General features: G+C 41.9%; 1 pseudogene; it reads left to right on the top strand.

Moving 5' to 3' along the window:
* The window catches only part of LOC138770493 (vomeronasal type-2 receptor 26-like), a 193,824-nt pseudogene that overhangs the window by 1,561 nt on the left and 173,842 nt on the right, over nucleotides 1-18,421 (top strand).

Raw genomic sequence — 18,421 nt, 5'->3', positions numbered from 1 at the left:
GGGTTATACTCTGGCCTAGGCCAAACTATACCCGGGTATAATCTGGGTGGGGATTAATCTGGCCTGCTACAGCAGACACTGCTGACATTAAAAGTCTGTCTAGGAAGTAGGTAGAAGAGTGAGAATTGGAAGACCATAAGATGCCATAGTGGGCCGGTGTGGGACCTAGGTAGGTGAAAAAAAAAATAGATAGATAGATAGATAGTGGTGCCTTGGTTTACGAGCATAATTCGTTCCAAGACGTACTTGTAATCCAAATCCACTCTTAAACCAAAGCAAATTTTCCCATAAGAAATCATAGAAATGCAGAAATTTTATTCCACATCCTAAAACTAATGATTTATTATTCTGAATAACATGTAGAACAGATGAAACAAACATTCAGAAACAGCAGAATATGTGATAGTATAAGTTACTGTACAGTAATGGAGAGGATGGGAAACACAAGGGCTGACAGAGACTGCAGGGAGCATGAAGGAATGAGCAGGACAGACGTGGGCACATACATGCAGCACTCTGTCCGGGGAGAGAAGGGTTACAGCTATGAAGAGATTATCCCCACAGTCCTGTCCCCTGATGCGAGCCCCAGCCTGAAGTGGATCTGCTATGATTTGGAAGTGAGGGAGGCTTCCTGGGTCAGAGTACAGTGCTGTAGACCCCAACGCAGACCATGCCCCTCCCCTGCTCCCCCTCCTACCCAGTACAGGGAGCTCTTAAACCAAGTTTAAAGAAATTGATCTACTTTAAGCCCTAAATAACTAGTAATTTCTCTGCTGTATTCATTTCCACATTCCCAAAGTCATAACTTTTCTTTAGATCATCTCTTTTCTAGGCAACATTCTTCTGGAGATCAGGCAGTATTAAGGCCCTATTCCACCAACAGATCTGACGACAGATTATCTGCCAAAGATTGGAAGCCAAACCCAGGAACAGACTATAATCAGAGAACAGGTCATAAAGGAAAGACTGGATTTCTCCTCTTTTCAAATCCACTCCTGGGATTGGCTTCAAATCTTAGGCAGATAATCTGTCGTCAGATCTGTTGGTGGAATAGGGCCTTTAGTCAGGGCTGACCCTTATGGAATGTAACCTGTATAGCTGCACAGGAAGTGACACTTCTGAAGAGGACATCACTGGTCTTCATGTTTGCACCTCTGATCATACAGTTAGGGTGGTATTACACTGGCCGAGCAGGGCCCGATAATACCTGTAAACGAGCAGCGATCTGCTAGATCGTTGCTCGTTTACTGGACCTATTACACGGGCCGATAATTGTTTGACAAGAGCTGCAAGGACATCGTTACCGATGTCCTTGCAGCCCTTGCTAAACTGGCATACATTACCCATCCACGTTCCAGGGCTGCTCCTGCGTCCGCTTCTCCCGGGGGTCCCGCGCGCTCTCTAGCGTCACAGCAGCCTGTCAGCTGGTAGGCCGCTCAGCCAATCACAGGCCGGGACCGCCGCGGCCTGTGATTGGCTGAGAGGCCTATCAGCTGACAGGCCTCTGTGTCACTAGAGCGCGCGCAGGACGCAGGGAGAAGCGGACGGCAGGAGCAGCCCTGGAACGTGGATGGGTAATGTATATCGTTAGTCGCCGGCCACGCACCGCTATTACACGCAGCGGTGCGCGGTCGGCGCCCGACGAAAATAGGTTCTAACCTATATCAACGATCAGCCGATGATCGTTGTCATCGGCTGATCGTTGCATTTATTACACGGAGCGATAATCGGCCGAATCGGGCCAATTCGGCCGATTATCGTTCCGTGTAATACCACCCTTAGGGATGTATTTTTGTATTTGTTCCCACCGTTCTCTATATTCAACAGTCGCAGAAAATAATTGGTCACAAAGAGATTTGTTAGGAATGTTTGTATATATTCTACATAGGCATAACTGTGATGAAGTATATATCTCCTGTGTATACCTGACAAAGGAATATATAGCAATAAGCAGCGACCTAAATTTATTATTCCAAAGGCAAAGGCGAAAGAATACTGTATTTTTTTTAACCAAACCTGTATGGCTGGTTTATAAAAGGGTGTAAAGACTTGTATAAGTAGATAAATAAATTGTGCACCATTGTATTGTCTGACATTAACTATAAATAAAGCATTAGAATCTGTATACTAACTTGGCTTCTTTTCAGAGAAATGACACATGGAAATAAAACCGTGGTTGAGGAGTTTGTCTTCATGGCTTTTGCTGATTTGCACCAGATGAAGATTTACATTTTCCCAGTTTTCCTGCTGACCTACATCATATGTGTTCTGGGAAATCTTGCAATAATCATTATAGTGCAACTAGAACCTTCTCTCCATAAACCAATGTATTTTTTCATCAGCGTGTTTTCTACTTCGGAAATTATGTTTGTCTCGGTCACACTTCCAAAATGTATGGCCATTTTAATTTCACATGACAACACGATATCCTTCATAGGTTGTTTTACACAAATGTGTTTTGCGGACTCTTTAGGTGTCAATGGGTGTCATCTTCTTATGGTGATGGCGTTTGATCGATATGTGGCTATTAATCACCCCTTACGTTACCCAACTATCATGACTCAAAAAGTTTGTATTGGGCTTGCTATCTTTCCATGGGTTTTTGGATTTTCCAGTGTTATAATACAGGTTATCCTTACAGCATGGCTAGAGTACTGCGGTCCTAATACTATTGATCACTATTTTTGTGACTTTGCCCAAATACAAAATTTAGCGTGTTCTGATGCTTCAATTAGCATTAAGGCGACAAGCTTAGCAGTCGTTGTGGATGTTATTCTACCATATCTCACAATCATAGGATTCTATATACGTATCATAATAACTGTTATGAAGATCAAGAGTAAGGATGGGAAACAGAAAGCCTTCTCCACCTGCACATCTCATCTCATCGTAACTATTTTAGCTTTTGGTGGACCAATGATTGTGTATGGCAAATCTAATGCCAGCTATTATGATAAGTATCTCACTTTTATAAATACAGCTTTTACGCCGACACTTAATCCTTTCATTTATACCTTAAGGAACAGGGAGGTGAAGAAGTTTTTCTTGAATTTAGTAAACTGAGTCACTTTTTGTAACATTATAGTGAACCTTTTTATAATTTATTTACGATAACAGATTTTTAAGAAACGTAATATTTTCAAGTTTGGTCATGTGCATCTATTTGATATATACAGTATTTGAAAATATTATTTTGATAGAAAACAAATCTTAGGTTCACACAGATTTTTTTTTCCTTTCCTATAATGTAAGTAATCGGAAAACTGTCAAGATCAAGAGTAAAGATGGAAAACAGAAAGCCTTCTCCACCTGTACATCTCTCCTCATTGTAGCCAGTCTTTATTATGGTGGCCCAATGTTTGTGTATGTCAAATCCAATGCCAGTTATTATGATAAGTACCTTACGTTTATATATACAGCTTTAACACCAACACTTAATTTATACACTTCATTAATACCTTGCCATGATCTCTAGTTTTTATTAACATCATACTGGTGTAACAGAAAATTTTTGATCTCTTTTTAGAATTTTTTATATAATTTTTTTTATATAATTTTATATAATTTAAAAAAAATCAGCAATCTTGTTTTTTTATCTTTTCGTTTACGTGGTTTACCGTGTGGAACAATAATGTTATATTTTAATAGATCGGATAATTCTGCACGCTACCATATATAATATGTTTATTTATTTTTTAAAACATTTTTAATTTTATAATGGGCAAAGGGGTATCTTTACCTTTTATTGGGGGTTATAAGATTTTTTTAAATACTTTTAAAACTTTTTTATTACACTTTTTTTTACACTTACTTTCACTTTATAACATGCAGTCAATAGATTGCATATACTAATCTATGCTATGCCATAGCATGGATCAGTGTTATCGGCGATCTATGCATAGAGCCTGCCTGAGAGCAGACTCTATGCATGGATGGCCGACCCGACAGGATGGAGGTAAGTGGGTTACCCTCCGCCTGTCGGCACAAGCGATCGGGCCACTCAGTGACAGGAGCTTGTCTTGTCACGGGATACCTTAAATGGAGCAGTTGCTATAGGTTACAGCGTTTCAGGGGTTAATGACAAGCAGCTGCGGGATCATTATTCTCGCCTCCCGATACACTAATGTGTGCAGGACTGCTCTCACTGCAGCGGTCCCACACACATCTACAGCACCTTCAGTCAGGAACGTATATATACGGATTGCTGACATGAAGGGGTTAAAGAAGGTTTATTAAATCAAGCTGTTTTGTAACATTATAAACTTTTTTAAAAATAATTTTTATAAACCTTTTTGTATATTTTTTTTTTTCGATAACAGATTATCAAGAAATATTTACTGTTTTAAAGTTTAGTCATGTGTATAAAATTGATATTTACAGTATTTGAAATTATTGTTTTGCTAGAAAATAAGACTAGGTTCCTATAATGTAAGTCATTGTAAAACTGATCCTGAAGTATGACACACAGCAGCATCTGTTTTTTTTTTTTGCCATGGCCTAGGGTGCTTAGGTGGTATACAACAGGTTGGCACTGGTGTTTTCTCTTGGGCACTTGTCACAGTGGCCAGGAGTGGCATTACCCATCCCCTGACACACTGGCACTGGGCTTTGTAAAGGGTAGTTTGGTGTCCTACCATGGGTGTTGCTATTGGTTACACCCTTCGCAAAAGCCTGTACTTATTGGGGGAGATTTATCAAATATGGTGTAAAGTGAAACTGGCTCAGTTGCCCCTAGCAACCAATCAAATTCCACCTTTCATTTTCCAAAGAGTCTGTGAGGAATGAGAGAAGTTTCACTTTACACCATGTTTGATAAATCTCCCCCATTGTATGTGGTGATGTAGTATTGATAAAGTTTCGCCACAATATGTCGCTATTGTAAGTGTATGTACTTAGTTGCTGCATGGCTGAAGTGTGGAAAGGGTTGTTCGTTTTGTTATTGTTCGTTTATATGTCACATGGATCTTTGAACCAAAGAGAGTATCTTCTTCACCCATTCACAGCACACAGGGACTGTAGATAGGAAATCACATGGGTAGAAGGTGTAGGTCAGTCTTAGTCAGGTTCCTGTACAGCGAGGAAGCAAGACAAGATGCAGCTAACAGTTTCTCTTCAGGTAACTGTACACAACACTATGCAGTGTTAAGTTCTTCACGGGGGAGGACAAGTCAGAGATTATCTCAACTCACACCATGCACTAGAAGAGTCACAGTGCAGCACAGTCTCCCCAACAGTAGAAAGCTAGGAACTAATCTGGATAGAGCAAAGTTGCTAGAAGCCTAGGAACTCTATCTCGCAGTGCTGTTGTCAGCAGGGAACCCTCAGCATTCCACTCGTCCCAGGTAACAAGGTCTAGGGCTTGTTTCACCCTCTAGGACGGGTCCCCCGACACTGGTAGGACAAAAGGCAGTTCATTCCGACAAGAGTCGATGCACGGGTGCAAGTATTCTGTCTCAAGTATTCTTCTATTGCTGTATAATAGTGAGTAGGCTCTCAAAAAGTGGGTATAATGGTTATAATGAGGGAATAGGTTCTATGAAATGAGTAGTATATTATATATTATATGGTTTTAGTGTGCAACAGAAGATTTGAACAATCAACAATAAAATTCATAAGATAGAAGCATCCTATTAAAAAACATAGTAGACCATCTATAGTCCAAAAAAATATACATATATTCATATAGTATTAAAACCTTGAATTCATATGTAGCCAGCGATCGCCGTCCATGCAGGGCCCTTTACACTGGCGGCTAGAGATCGTATATATATGTATCGATCCAATGTGTAAATATTCCAAACATGTAAAGCTTATGTTTCCTTGTTAATATCTATTCATAGTTTGACATGGTATTTGTACTAGTGATGATCAAACAGTAAAATCTTTGAGTTCGAGTTGAACTCAAACAGTAGTGAAGTTCAGTGAGAAGTTAAAGGGGTTGTCCGGCGATAAAAAATTATTCACAGAATAACACACATTACAAAGTTATACAACTTTGTAATGTATGTTATGTCTGTGAATGGCCCCCTTCCCCGTGTCCCACCACCCCCACCCGTGTAACCGGAAGTGTGGCCACGTCATCAGCGGCTCAGCCGCGATTGGCTGAGCACAGTTATGCTCAGCCAATCGCGGCTGAGCTTCGGATGACGCTGCAGAGGACGGCCGGCACTCGGGAAGATCCGCCGGCCTCCCGAAGAAGACGTCACTGCTGAGGATCGGAGACCGTGGACGACACGAGATGCGGTGAGTATAATGCACCACACTTCCGGGTCTAGCGTGGGTGGGGGAAAACACGGGGAAGGGGGCCATTCACAGACATAACATACATTACAAAGTTGTATAACTTTGTAATGTGTGTTATTCTGTGAATAATTTTTTATCGCCCGACAACCCCTTTAATCTCTGACTCGAACTCAAACCCCATTAAAGTCAATGGGAGATGTTCAGGTTAATTTTGACACCTATATGTATTAGGAGAAACTGTAATTATCATCCAGTAGAGTAAACTGGAAGCATGGAACAACTTATAGCCTGAAATCTGGCTTTAAATGGGAACCTGTCAGTCGGGATGACGTGGTGGAGCCTGCCCGACACCCCGGAGGAGCCCGGCATAGGTAACCATCCTTTGGAGTCACGCTGCTGGATCCGATCCCTGGGTGGAGAAATCACGGCCCGAAGCGGAGCGCGCGCCTTATGCAAAGCAGGTGAGTCCGATGTCCATAGAAAATGACTGCTCCAGTCATTTTCTATGGTTGCAGTGCAGGGAGGAACAGGATAACGGCATCTGTGAAAGAACTGGGGCACAGGGAAGTATAGATTCTTTTTTTTTTATGTGTGTGTGTGTATGTGTGTCCAGGATTTTTATTTGAGGCCAGAGTGTAATCTGCTTTGGATTGGACTGTGCCTGGTATAGACATTATAGACATTATACTAATACTGACCCAACCCTGTATACTAATATTACCAATAATACTAGTATATAAGGGACAAATAATACCGCCAGACCCTGTACCACATACTACAATCACATAGTAACTACATTCTAAATGGTTACTTAATAATACCGTCACTCCACAAGCATTACTACTATACTGGTACTACACTCCAGGGGTCAATATTCCCCCATACAGTGACCAAATAGAAGTAGAAACCAGCTGTATACAAGCTCTGTATACCATATAAGTACAGTGCAGACACATCCAGTGACTCACAGGTGACTCACAGGTTTCCTTTTCTTTCCCATTATGAAGACTTCTTCCAACCACAAATCATCACAGCAGTATCTGCCAGACAAACACCTTAAGCACCTTACTTTTACAGCATCTTTAACCATCTCTATACAAACTTTCTATCATAGTCACCCTAAACAGTAACAGAGACCTCTGTTAAGACCAATCTGTAGTCATTTCCCTTGTCTGTGCTTCTGTCTATAGTTAGGTCCCTTCTTAATGCCTGTATCTGTAGTTAGGATCTATCATTGTGTCCTCATCTGTAGCAAGACCACTTTTTTGTGCCCTGATCTGTAATGAGACCCCCTTTGTGCCCCATCTGTAGTTGTGCCCCCTCTCTTTGCCCCACCCACCCACCTTGTGCTAAGTCTCCGGTACCCAGCAGCTGCGGTGGCCCCTGGATCATCAGCGGCACGTCCAGAAAATGACATCAGTCACCAAAAGGGATGTCAGGGAAGCAGACGTGCCTGTGCGGCACATCTGCTAGGAATTTAAAAGTCAGTAGTCCATAAGTGTTCTTGGGGAGAGGGGGGCATAGCGTGGCTCATCAGCTTCCCTGAACACGCTATGTCTGCAGAAGAGCAGTAAAACCGCAAACCCATAAGAGTGTGTGTGGGGGGTGTCTTTCTTCAGGGTAGGCGACTGCCACTGGGGCCCCCCCATGAGTCATAGGCCCCCGGGCAGCCGCCTACCCTGCCCAATGGGAAAGACGACCCTGACTGTACCACTGTCCTCTAATGTACTGTGCCACTGTCGTCTGTAATGTACTGTACCACTGTCCTCTGTAATGTACTGTACCACTGTCCTCTAATGTACTTTACCACTGTTCTCTAATGTATTGTACCACTGTCCTCTCTAATGTACTGTACCACTGTCCCCTTTAATGTACTGTACCACTGTCCTCTCTAATGCACTTCACCACTTTCCGCTAATGTACTGTACCACTGTCCTCTAATGTACTGTACCACTGACCCCCCTAATGTACTGTACCACTGTTCTCTAATGTACTGTACCACTGTCCTCTCTAATGTACTGTACCACTGTCCCCTCTAATGTACTGTATTTTTGGTGATGGACAGAGGACGTTTTGGAGCTGATAGGAAAGCAGCTGTAATCACTAAACAAATGCACGTACACGAATCAGATGTACGTTTAATTATTGTATAACAGATGTCAAGCATTTAGTATTTTTGGTGACGGACAGAGGACGTTTTTGAGCTCATAGGAATGCAGCTGTAATCACTGAACAAATACACGTACACAACTCAAATGTACGTTTAATTACTGTATAACAGATGTCAAGTATTTTGTATTTTTGGTGACGGACAGAGGACGTTTTTGAGCCATAGGCACTGACCCACGGGTGACTAGTCCGTGCTGGGGGGGTGAGCTATCAGCATAGACAGCCTAAAAGAGGCCGGAATCTCACAGCTGCAGCCCCGCAATGCCCGATCTTCTCTCCGAGGCCGCGGGGCTGCAGCTGTAAGCTTTCGGCCTCTGTCAGGCTGTCTATGCCGGACCCCAGCGCTGCATTGGGGGGGAGGGGGACCATCCTGCCCATCCTGCTCATTCTGCATCTGCTCCCCCGGCCGCTCCATCTCCCCCAGCCTCTCCCCCCTGCATCCTCAGCTGCTCTCCTGCCCCCCCCCCCACTGCTCCCCCTGCCCCCCAACCTCTCCCACTGCCCCCGGCCTCTCCCCTGCCCCCCAGCCTCTCCCCCTGCCCCCCAGCCTCTCTCCTGCCCCCAGCCTCTCCCCCTGCCCCTAGCCTCTCCCCCTGACCCCCAGCGTCTCCCCTGCCCCCCAGCCTCTCCTCCTGACCCCAACCTCTCCCCCTGACCCCCAGCGTCTCCCTCTGACCCCTAGCCTCTCCCCCTAAACTCCAGCTTCTCCCCTGACCCCTACTGCTCCCCCTGCCCCTGTCACCCAATCTGCCCCCATATTCTCCCCTGCCACCCTAGCTGCACCTCCCTGCTGCTCCCCTGTCCTCCAGTTGCTCCCCCTGCCTCCCCAGCTGCTCCATGTCACCCCCAGCTACTCCTCCTGCCCCAGTCACCCCCAGCTGCCCAACTGCAGACAAGTTGTGGTCGGAGAAGTCTTCATGATGGCTGCACCAGATGGAGAAGAAAGCAAAAAGTGAGCGACGGCAATTGGAGAAGACATCACCTGTGAGTCATTAGTAACTAATGATAAAGAGGGTGGGGAGGCGGGACGGAGGGGTGATGCAAAGTTAGGGCACAGATACTCCCGTTTGGCAGGGGCTGCAAGCTTAAAAGTTGTTTTTTAGGACAATAACTGCATCACCTGCCAAACGGACCCCAGGACAGAACTTGGATGAAAAGCAGCTATCAGAAGGTACAAGTGGTTTGGGGGGGGGGGGGGTCATATTGTGGGTACAGAGTCGCTTTAAGGACATTACATCAAGGTCGGATCAGCATGTAGTGTGTTTTTCCATTTTAATTTTGTGTGTGACTCCAAATCCAATTGGTTAAGACATTTAATTTCCATTAATGATGTTTGTGTGATTTAGTTGTCAGCACATTCACCTTTGTACAGAACAAAGTATTCAATGATAATATTTCATTAATTCAGATCCAGGATGTGTTATTTGAGTGCTTCCTTTATTTTGAGCAGTGTAGTATGGCATAGGCTATTATACACTCCTGGGGTATATGAAAATATATCCCCTGGGGTATACTGTGGCCTGGGCAAGAGGTGAGAAAACCAGTGAAGTAATAACATTATGGCCCAGAAAGATATAGTTTTACACCCCCAGGTATAGAGTTTACCCCCAGGGTATACTGTGGCGAGGTTTGACATTAGATGAATATATTCTGGCCTGAATTGGTATAGTTTGGTCTAGGCTATTTTACACGCCGGGGCATAGTTTGGCCCAGGCTATTTGGTACCCTGGGGGTGGGGACAAATTTGGCCTGCTACAGCAGACATTGCTGCCTTTAAAAGTCTATCTAGGAAGTAGGTAGAAGAGTGACAAGTGGAAGACCATAAGATGCCATAGTGGGACTGTGTGGCACCTGGGTATGTATGATTTTATGATTTTACACATATATATATATATATATACGGTTTATAAGATTTAAAACTTTTAAAGGAATTGATCTGGTATAAGCCCTAAAGGACTAATAATTTCTCTTCTCTTTGGTGATGGGCAGCCCATAGCATACAGCAGTGGTCTGCTGCCACCGCTCCTATTCCACAGAGCGTCAGGAGGATGTCGTTGCTGTATGAGTCGTTTGTTTTTCAACATGTTGAAAAACAAATGACTGCAAGGATCAGCCAACATGAACGATGTCGGCTGATCGTTGCCTTCTGTTCCACGGGACAATTATCGGTCATAACGGCTCTATACCATAATGCTGCGTTTACACAGAGCGATTGTGTGAATGTTCGCGATAATGATCGATTTGAGCGATAATCGGCTCGTGTAAACACAGCGAATGTTCAAGCAACGAGCGAGAAATCGTTCATTGTGATCTTTCAACATGTACTCAAATCGTCGTTGGTTGTTCGCAAAAAATTTGCAGATCGCTTTGTGTAAACTTTTGATAGATTTACCCTTTGTGTGAGATAGGCTTAAGCGATCTTAAAATCGCATTAACAATTTTTCCAAACGATCAGATAGAGCAGTGCTTCTCAATTCCAGTCCTCGGGCCTCACCAACAGGTCATGGTTTGAGGAATTACTTAGTATTTCACAGGTGATATAATTGTACTGAGTGCATCAGGTATTAGCACAGGTGTCCTTTGTATGGGATAGCCTCAAAACATGACCTGTTGGTGAGACCTGAGGACTGGAATTGAGAAGCACTGAGATAGATTATCTGCCAAAAATTTAAAGCCAAAGCCAGGAATGGATTTGAAAATAGGAGAAATCTCAGGCTTTCCTTTATGACCTGAGCTCTGTTTATAATCTGTTTTTGGCTTTGTCTTCTAATCTTTGGCAGATAATGTGTCAGATAATCTTTCTGTGTAAATGGACCCTAACTCACAGTAAAGCAAACCAGAAATGGCAAGGTAAAATGGCTGACAAGCAAACATGTGACTTTTTTTAGGGGTTATTTTTTTTTTAACCTACTCAACTTTATTAACCAGTATTGTGCAGTCAGTAAAGAAAAAAACTGATTTATGGAAATATAGATTCAATACAAATACCCAATTCGTAATTTTTAGTGGATTGTACGGGTCGTATCTTGGGACTAGAAAAAATTACTGAACTTGTGAATAAGGCCTTAGTCTGACTGTCTAAGGGCTGACCCTTATGTATGTAACCTGTATGACTGCACAGGAAGTATCACTGCTGAAGAAGACATCACTGGTCTTTATGTTTTCACCTCTGATCATACAGTTAGAGATGTATGTTTGTATCTGTTCCCACCATTCCGCCCTTCTTCCAACCTTCTTAGCATGACGGACAAAGACGGCAAATAGCACAATTGCCACCTGTGCCCTCCATACAGCATGATAAATCTCTGAAAAGGCAACTGTAAAGGATTCAGCTACTGTATAGTTTACCACCAACTCTATGACATGTGTTAGCTTACAGTAATGTTATCAATACATAATTATCATAGTGCACTATAATGGGGGGGCGACTCTTTCTGGCCTACATATATCCTTTTCTTTTCTTTTCTTTTTTTTATAGATTGATATATTAATAATACAGAGATTGTACATTTCATGTTCATTATTTTTCTGCCACTTATTCCCAGGTGCTTAAAAATGAAAATTACAATATCCAATGATTAGGGAACAGTTCTCTATTAAATTACAGTAAATGGTCGCAAAGAGATTTGTTAGGAATGTTTGTATATAATTTACATAAAAAGAACAGTTTTAATGAAAAAATGTCTTCAACAGGTGATGAAGCATATATCCCCTGTGTACACCTGACAAAAGAATATATTGCACTTAGCAGCTGTACCTAAGTTTATTATTCCGAAGGCAAAGACGAAAGAATATTGCATTGTCTTTAACCAAACCTGTAAGGATGGTTTTCAAGATACAGTGGTACCTCGGTTCTCAAACTGCTCGGAACTCAAACAGTATTTTCAAGGAAAGTTTGCTTTGGTTCCCAGACTCTTGCTCGGTTCTCAAACACTTTTCGGGCACCCAGTCTTGAAGTACAGTAATACCGCGTTATTGAAATAAAAAATTATTTTAGAATTATAACTTTTCTCGGAATCTGAACATTTTTGCGAGCGTGGATGGTGGGTTGTACCTGGTGAGTTTAGCACTGGTGAGGCTTCACATACAGTACAGCACTTTACTATACAGTAAAAAAAATAAATTATGAGGAGTTAGTGAGTTATTGCTGGTTTTGTTAAATGTTCCTTGTTTAAAATGTACTGTCCAGTATAGTGCTGCTCTGTAATGTACTGTACAGTATATAGTGCTGTTCTGTAATGTACTGTAGTGATTATACTGGGCACTTTTCAATGTAATATATGGGTACTGTAGGTAATTATTGGCGGGTGCTGGAACCAATTAAACACATTTACATTATTTCCTATGGGAAGACACTGCTTGGTTCTCAAACTGCCTTCCGGAACCAATTAAGTTTGAGAACCGAGGTACCACTGTACATAAAAGGGTTTAAAAAGGTTTATAAGTAGATCAATAAATTGTGCTCCATTTTATTGTGCTACCTGAAGTATAAATAAAGCATTAGAATCTGTATACTAACTTGATTTCTTTTCATAGAAATGGTATATGGAAATAAAACCGTGGTTGAGGAGTTTGTCTTCATGGCTTTTGCTGATTTGCACCAGATGAAGATTTTATTTTTCCCAGTTTTCCTGCTGACCTACATCATATGTGTTCTGGGAAATCTTGCAATAATCATTATAGTGAAACTAGAACCTTCTCTCCATAAACCAATGTATTTTTTCATCAGCGTGTTTTCTGCTTCGGAAATTATGTTTGTCTCGGTCACACTTCCAAAATGTATGGCCATTTTAATTTCAGATGACAACACGATATCCTTCATAGGTTGTTTTACACAAATGTGTTTCGCGGACTCTTTAGGCATCAATGGGTGTCATCTACTTATGGTGATGGCGTTTGATCGATATGTGGCTATTATTCACCCCTTACGTTACCCAACTATCATAACTCAAAAAGTTTGTATTGGGCTAGCTATCTTTCCATGGGTTTTTGGATTTTCCAGTGTTATAATACAGGTTATCCTTACAGCACGTCTGGAATACTGTGGTCCTAATTCTATTGATCACTATTTTTGTGACTTTGCCCCCGTACAAAATTTAGTATGTTCTGACGCTTCAATTAGCACTAAGGCGACAAGCTTCGCAGTCATTGTGGATGTTATTCTACCTTTCCTCACAGTCGTAGGATTCTACATCTGTATCATTATAACTGTTAAGAAGATCAAGAGTAAAAATGGAAAACAGAAAGCCTTCTCCACCTGTACATCTCATCTCATTGTAGCCAGTCTATATTTTGGTGGACCAATGATTGTGTATGGCAAATCTAATGCCAGCTATTATGATAAGTATCTTACTTTTATATATACAGCTTTTACACCGACACTTAATCCTTTCATTTATACCTTTAGGAACAGGGAGGTGAAGAAGGTTTTCTTGAATTTAGTAAAGCGAGCCGGTTTGTAACATTATGGTGAACCTTTTTATAATTTATTTACGATAACAGATTTTTAAAAAATGTAATATTTTTACATTTTAAGTCATGTGTATCTACTTGATTTATACATAATTTGAATTGATTATTTTGAGAATAAGACTAGGTTCACTCTTTTTTTGTTATAATGAAAGTCATTGGAAAACTGATCCTGCAGTATGACACACAGCAACATCTGTTTTTTTTTTTTTTTTTTTTTTTTGCCATGGCTCAGGATGTTTAGGTGGTATACAGCAGGTGGGCTGTGGTGTTTTCTCTGCATGACTTGGGCACTTGTCATGGGGGCCAGGAGTGGTGTTACCCACCCCAGGACGCACTGGCACTTGGCTCTGTAAAGGGTAGCACAATGTGTGGGTGCAGGTGCGGTGGAAAAATAAGTACAGAGTCCATCACTTAAAGGGGTTATCCAGCGTCACAAAAACACTGCCACTTTTCCCCCTCTCTCGTCTCCAGTTCAGGTGTGGTTTGCAATTAAGCTCCATTTACTTCAGTGGAACTGAGTTTAAAACCCCACCCAATCTGGAGACAATAGTAGGGGGAAAAGTGGCCATGGATAACTCCTTTAAACAAGGAATTACTTTTACTAGTAAACTTCAGTGCAATAAAAGTTAATAAGACTGACAGCTTGCTAGGTGCAGGTACAAGTGGAGGTTGTGCTTGGTGGTAGTGACTGATACTAATAAATAATAAATAATAATAATAAAAAAAAATTGTAGCTTGGCTTGAGATAGCTTCAGGGGCTGTCTTGGGGACCTTGCCTAATTAGTTCAGCAGTCTGCCAGGATAGAGTGTAGAGTGCGACTGTAGAAATCCTTGTACTCACAGTTAGAAGAGAAGAACTGAATAGAAGACAGCTTTTTGCCAAACCAGCCAGGAGACTGTTGGGTTTCGTAGAACGAGTCCCAGGCTTGAACTACTAGATGAAGCTAACCTCTCGAGATTACCCATGAAGGTCGAGCGGTGGCAGTGGGATACTTTGGCTTAGGCCCTTAGCCCCACTGAGGATCAATCCCTTGACTTAGTAGATTGTCTTGACTTTTAAGAAGAACCCTAAGCATAACTTAGATTAAGCCAGGAGCTGGGTCATGGTATGTGGTTCCGGATGTAGAAGAATTATGCCTCTATGTTAGATGAAATACTGGTAGAATTTAAAAAATTCAACAGGGGGCTATCAGAGGTGAAAAATCAAATTGGAGGGCTGGCTTGTTATACATCTCTAATCCGGGAGGATTTAAATAAAATCAAGGAATGAGTTATGGGAATAGAGAAGGTGGTTTTAGGGCTTGAGGACAAATGAAAGAATTTATAAGTGGAGATTAGCAAGTACTAAAATGCTCGAATGCTCGTTACTTGCTCGAGCCACCAAGTTGACAGTGTGGATTGGGCATGGCACGTATGGGAGGTGGAGGAGGTGTTGGTGTTGAAGATTAAAACACTGTTACTTTAATATACAGCATAATTTTTTGTGGTTTGATTTCCAGCAAAAAAGTGAAGCACAGTATACAGCAGCGTATTCTTACTTACCACCCCTAGACTGTCACACTATTACACTGGCTAGACTCTATAACACTGGTACTATATTGTATGACAATGTATTCTTTTTGTTTTTTTCTAGTACTTAAAATTACTTTTATATAGTTGTGGATAACTGACTATTACTACCATCATACTGTACCAGTATACTATTTCATATAATACTGGTATATTGTATTGAATAAGATTTTCTGTGTTGGTCACACTGACAGACTACTAGTCCTTAAAGTGACTCTGTACTCACAATCTAATTCTCCAAAACCACTTGTACCTTCGGATAGCTGATTTTAATCCAATGGGGTCCATTCGGCAGGTGATGCAGTTATATTCCTAAAAAAATACTTTTAGGCTGGGTTCACACTACGTATATTTCAGGCAGTATTTGGTCCTCATGTCAGGTCCTCATAGCAACCAAAACCAGGAGTGGGTTGAAAACACAGAAAGGATCTGTTCACATAATGTTGAAATTGAGTGGATGTCAGTCATTTAATGGCAAATATTTGCTGTTATCTTAAAACAATGGCTGTTATATTGAAATAATAGCAGTTATTTACCGTTATATGGCGGCCATCCACTCAATTATAACATTATGTGGACATAGCCTTTCTGTGCTCTCAATCCACTCCTGGTTTTGGTTGCTATGAGGACCTGACATGAGGACCAAATACTCCCTAAAATATACTGTGTGTGAACCCAGCCTTAAACTTGAAGCCCGTGCCAAACGGGAGTATCTGTGCCCTAACTTTGCACAACCTCTGTCCCTCCTCCCCACCCTCTTCATCATTAGGAATGCTCCAGGCAGATTGCCTCCTATTCCCCACCTGTGTCAGCCCAGAACATGGCCTGGATCGTTAAGCACCTGTGCAATGTTCAGCATGGACGAAATGTTCCAATGGCATTCCTAATGATGAAGAGGGTGGGGAGGAGGGACGGAGGGGTGGTGCAAAGTTAGGGCACAGATACTCCCGTTTGGCACGGGCTTCAAGTTTAAAAGTATTTTTTTAGGACAATAACTGCATTACCTGCCGAACAGACCACAGGACAGATCTTGGATTAAAAGCAGCTATCCGGGGTACAAGTGGTTTGGGGGATCAGATTGTGGATACAGAGTCGCTTTAAAGGACTGTTGGGTATGTTTGTAAGCTAATCACATACCTAACTAAATAATCAAAGCCCTACACCTGCTCTTTCTCTGCTCCAGCAGCTCTCCCTGTCAGCTAACAGACCGCAACTGAGTTGAGCATCTGGAGACCTGGGTCTATATACACCCAGGTCACCAGATGCAGCCAGTATGTAATGGTGCAGCTCTTGTTGCTTGATAGCTGCTTCTTCAAGAACTCCTGGCCTCAGCTGAGAGCAGGCAGTGGGAATACTGGGGCCCCGGATATTGTTAGATGTATCTTTCAATGTTTTTTTTTTTTTTTTTTTTCTGATAGAGTCTGTAATTCAAATCATGAACAAACACTTTCTGTGTCCTCATTGACCCCTTCATCAGTGGCTGAGTTAAAATTATTTTACAGGGCCCCTTTCCCTTATGGGTTCAATTTATTTTAAAGGATCCCTTTCCTATATCAAGAGGGGAAGGTCTCTGAATTAGGCAGTTGCCAAACTGTGGTATGGATGTAGATCCTGGAAATCTCATCAGTCCTTTCACGATTCTATAAACCGATAGATATACAAAACATGTTTCCCTGTGCAGTATATTAAATATAATAACGTAATGATGATCTCAGAAAGTAACAGTCAGATGATTCCGCAAAGGGGGAGCAGATGAATTAGAAGCCTGTGGTTTGTACAAATGTCACCAAGTCTGTTATGTGTAGAAAATGTAGTAATAAATAAATGAAGAAATAAATAAAAAAATAAAAAATAAAAATAAAAAAATCGCAACCACATACCTTCTGTAAAACCTTTTGATTCTTCAATGTACTGCTTGGCGCCCGCACATTGTATCATATATATCAGTGTTTTTCAACCTTTTCAAGCCAAGTACCCCATGTGATGAAATGCTCTAGTCAAGTAACCCAAGGATGTGATTAGTTATAAACATTGGCAGTTGATTTCCAGATCAGATCCCCCTATAACAATGTGAGTGATCATTACATCTCAGTACCAATTATCAAGTAATATCAAATATTAATACTCTCTGTAGCCAGATAAAGTGCCACCTATAGCCTGAAAGTGCCCCCTGTAGCCAGATATAGTGTTCCTTGTAGCCATTAATAATGCCTCCTTCCACAGTAATATTGTACATCATGTAGAAAGCTACAATGTTGCCTATAGCCAGATATGCCCCCTTTAGACAGAAATACCCCATGCAGCTAGGTATGCCTCCTGTAGTCAGATACAATGCCCTCTGTCGCCAGGTACATCATCTGTAGTTAGATACACAAAACACAGAAAAATGCAACAGCTCGCCGCAATGGCAAGATGCAGACCCACCATAGACATGAAAATAGTTAAAAGCAGCCCCCCAACTCCCCCCAAAAAATCCCACAAAAATAATAAGGCTCATTATTTTTGTGGTAATTTTTCAATGATGATGGTTTTTCCATTATGCTGCTTAGTACAGTTTGAGGGTAGGTTCACACGCTACTGAACGTCCTGGTGCCACTAGGGGAGTTCAGGAGGGGGGGGGGTGGCAGCTGCATGTAAAATGCATATTTTCCCATGGCTGGTTGTCTAGTGGTGGGGATCGACATGATCGCGGAGGAGCGATCCCCGCATCTGTACCTGGCCGGGGTCTGGACCGCAATGGCTGTGATCCCGGCTCAGCATTCTATTGCTCTCGACTGCAGCAGTCGAGAGTAATAGAACGCTTATCTCATTGATCTATACAGTATATCTATACTGCATAGATCTCAATAAGAGATCAGAGCAGTGATACTTGAAGTCCTCCTGGGGAACTTCTAGTATGTGTGTAAAAAAATATATATTTTTTTAATTAAAAAATCCCCTTCCCTAATAAAAGTTTGAATCACCCCCT

The sequence above is a fragment of the Dendropsophus ebraccatus genome, chromosome 13 (assembly GCF_027789765.1).
Source record: "Dendropsophus ebraccatus isolate aDenEbr1 chromosome 13, aDenEbr1.pat, whole genome shotgun sequence".
NCBI classification, from domain to species: domain Eukaryota; kingdom Metazoa; phylum Chordata; class Amphibia; order Anura; family Hylidae; genus Dendropsophus; species Dendropsophus ebraccatus.
Note: the sequence above shows the minus strand (reverse complement) of the source record. Positions and strands in the feature narration are given on the sequence as shown.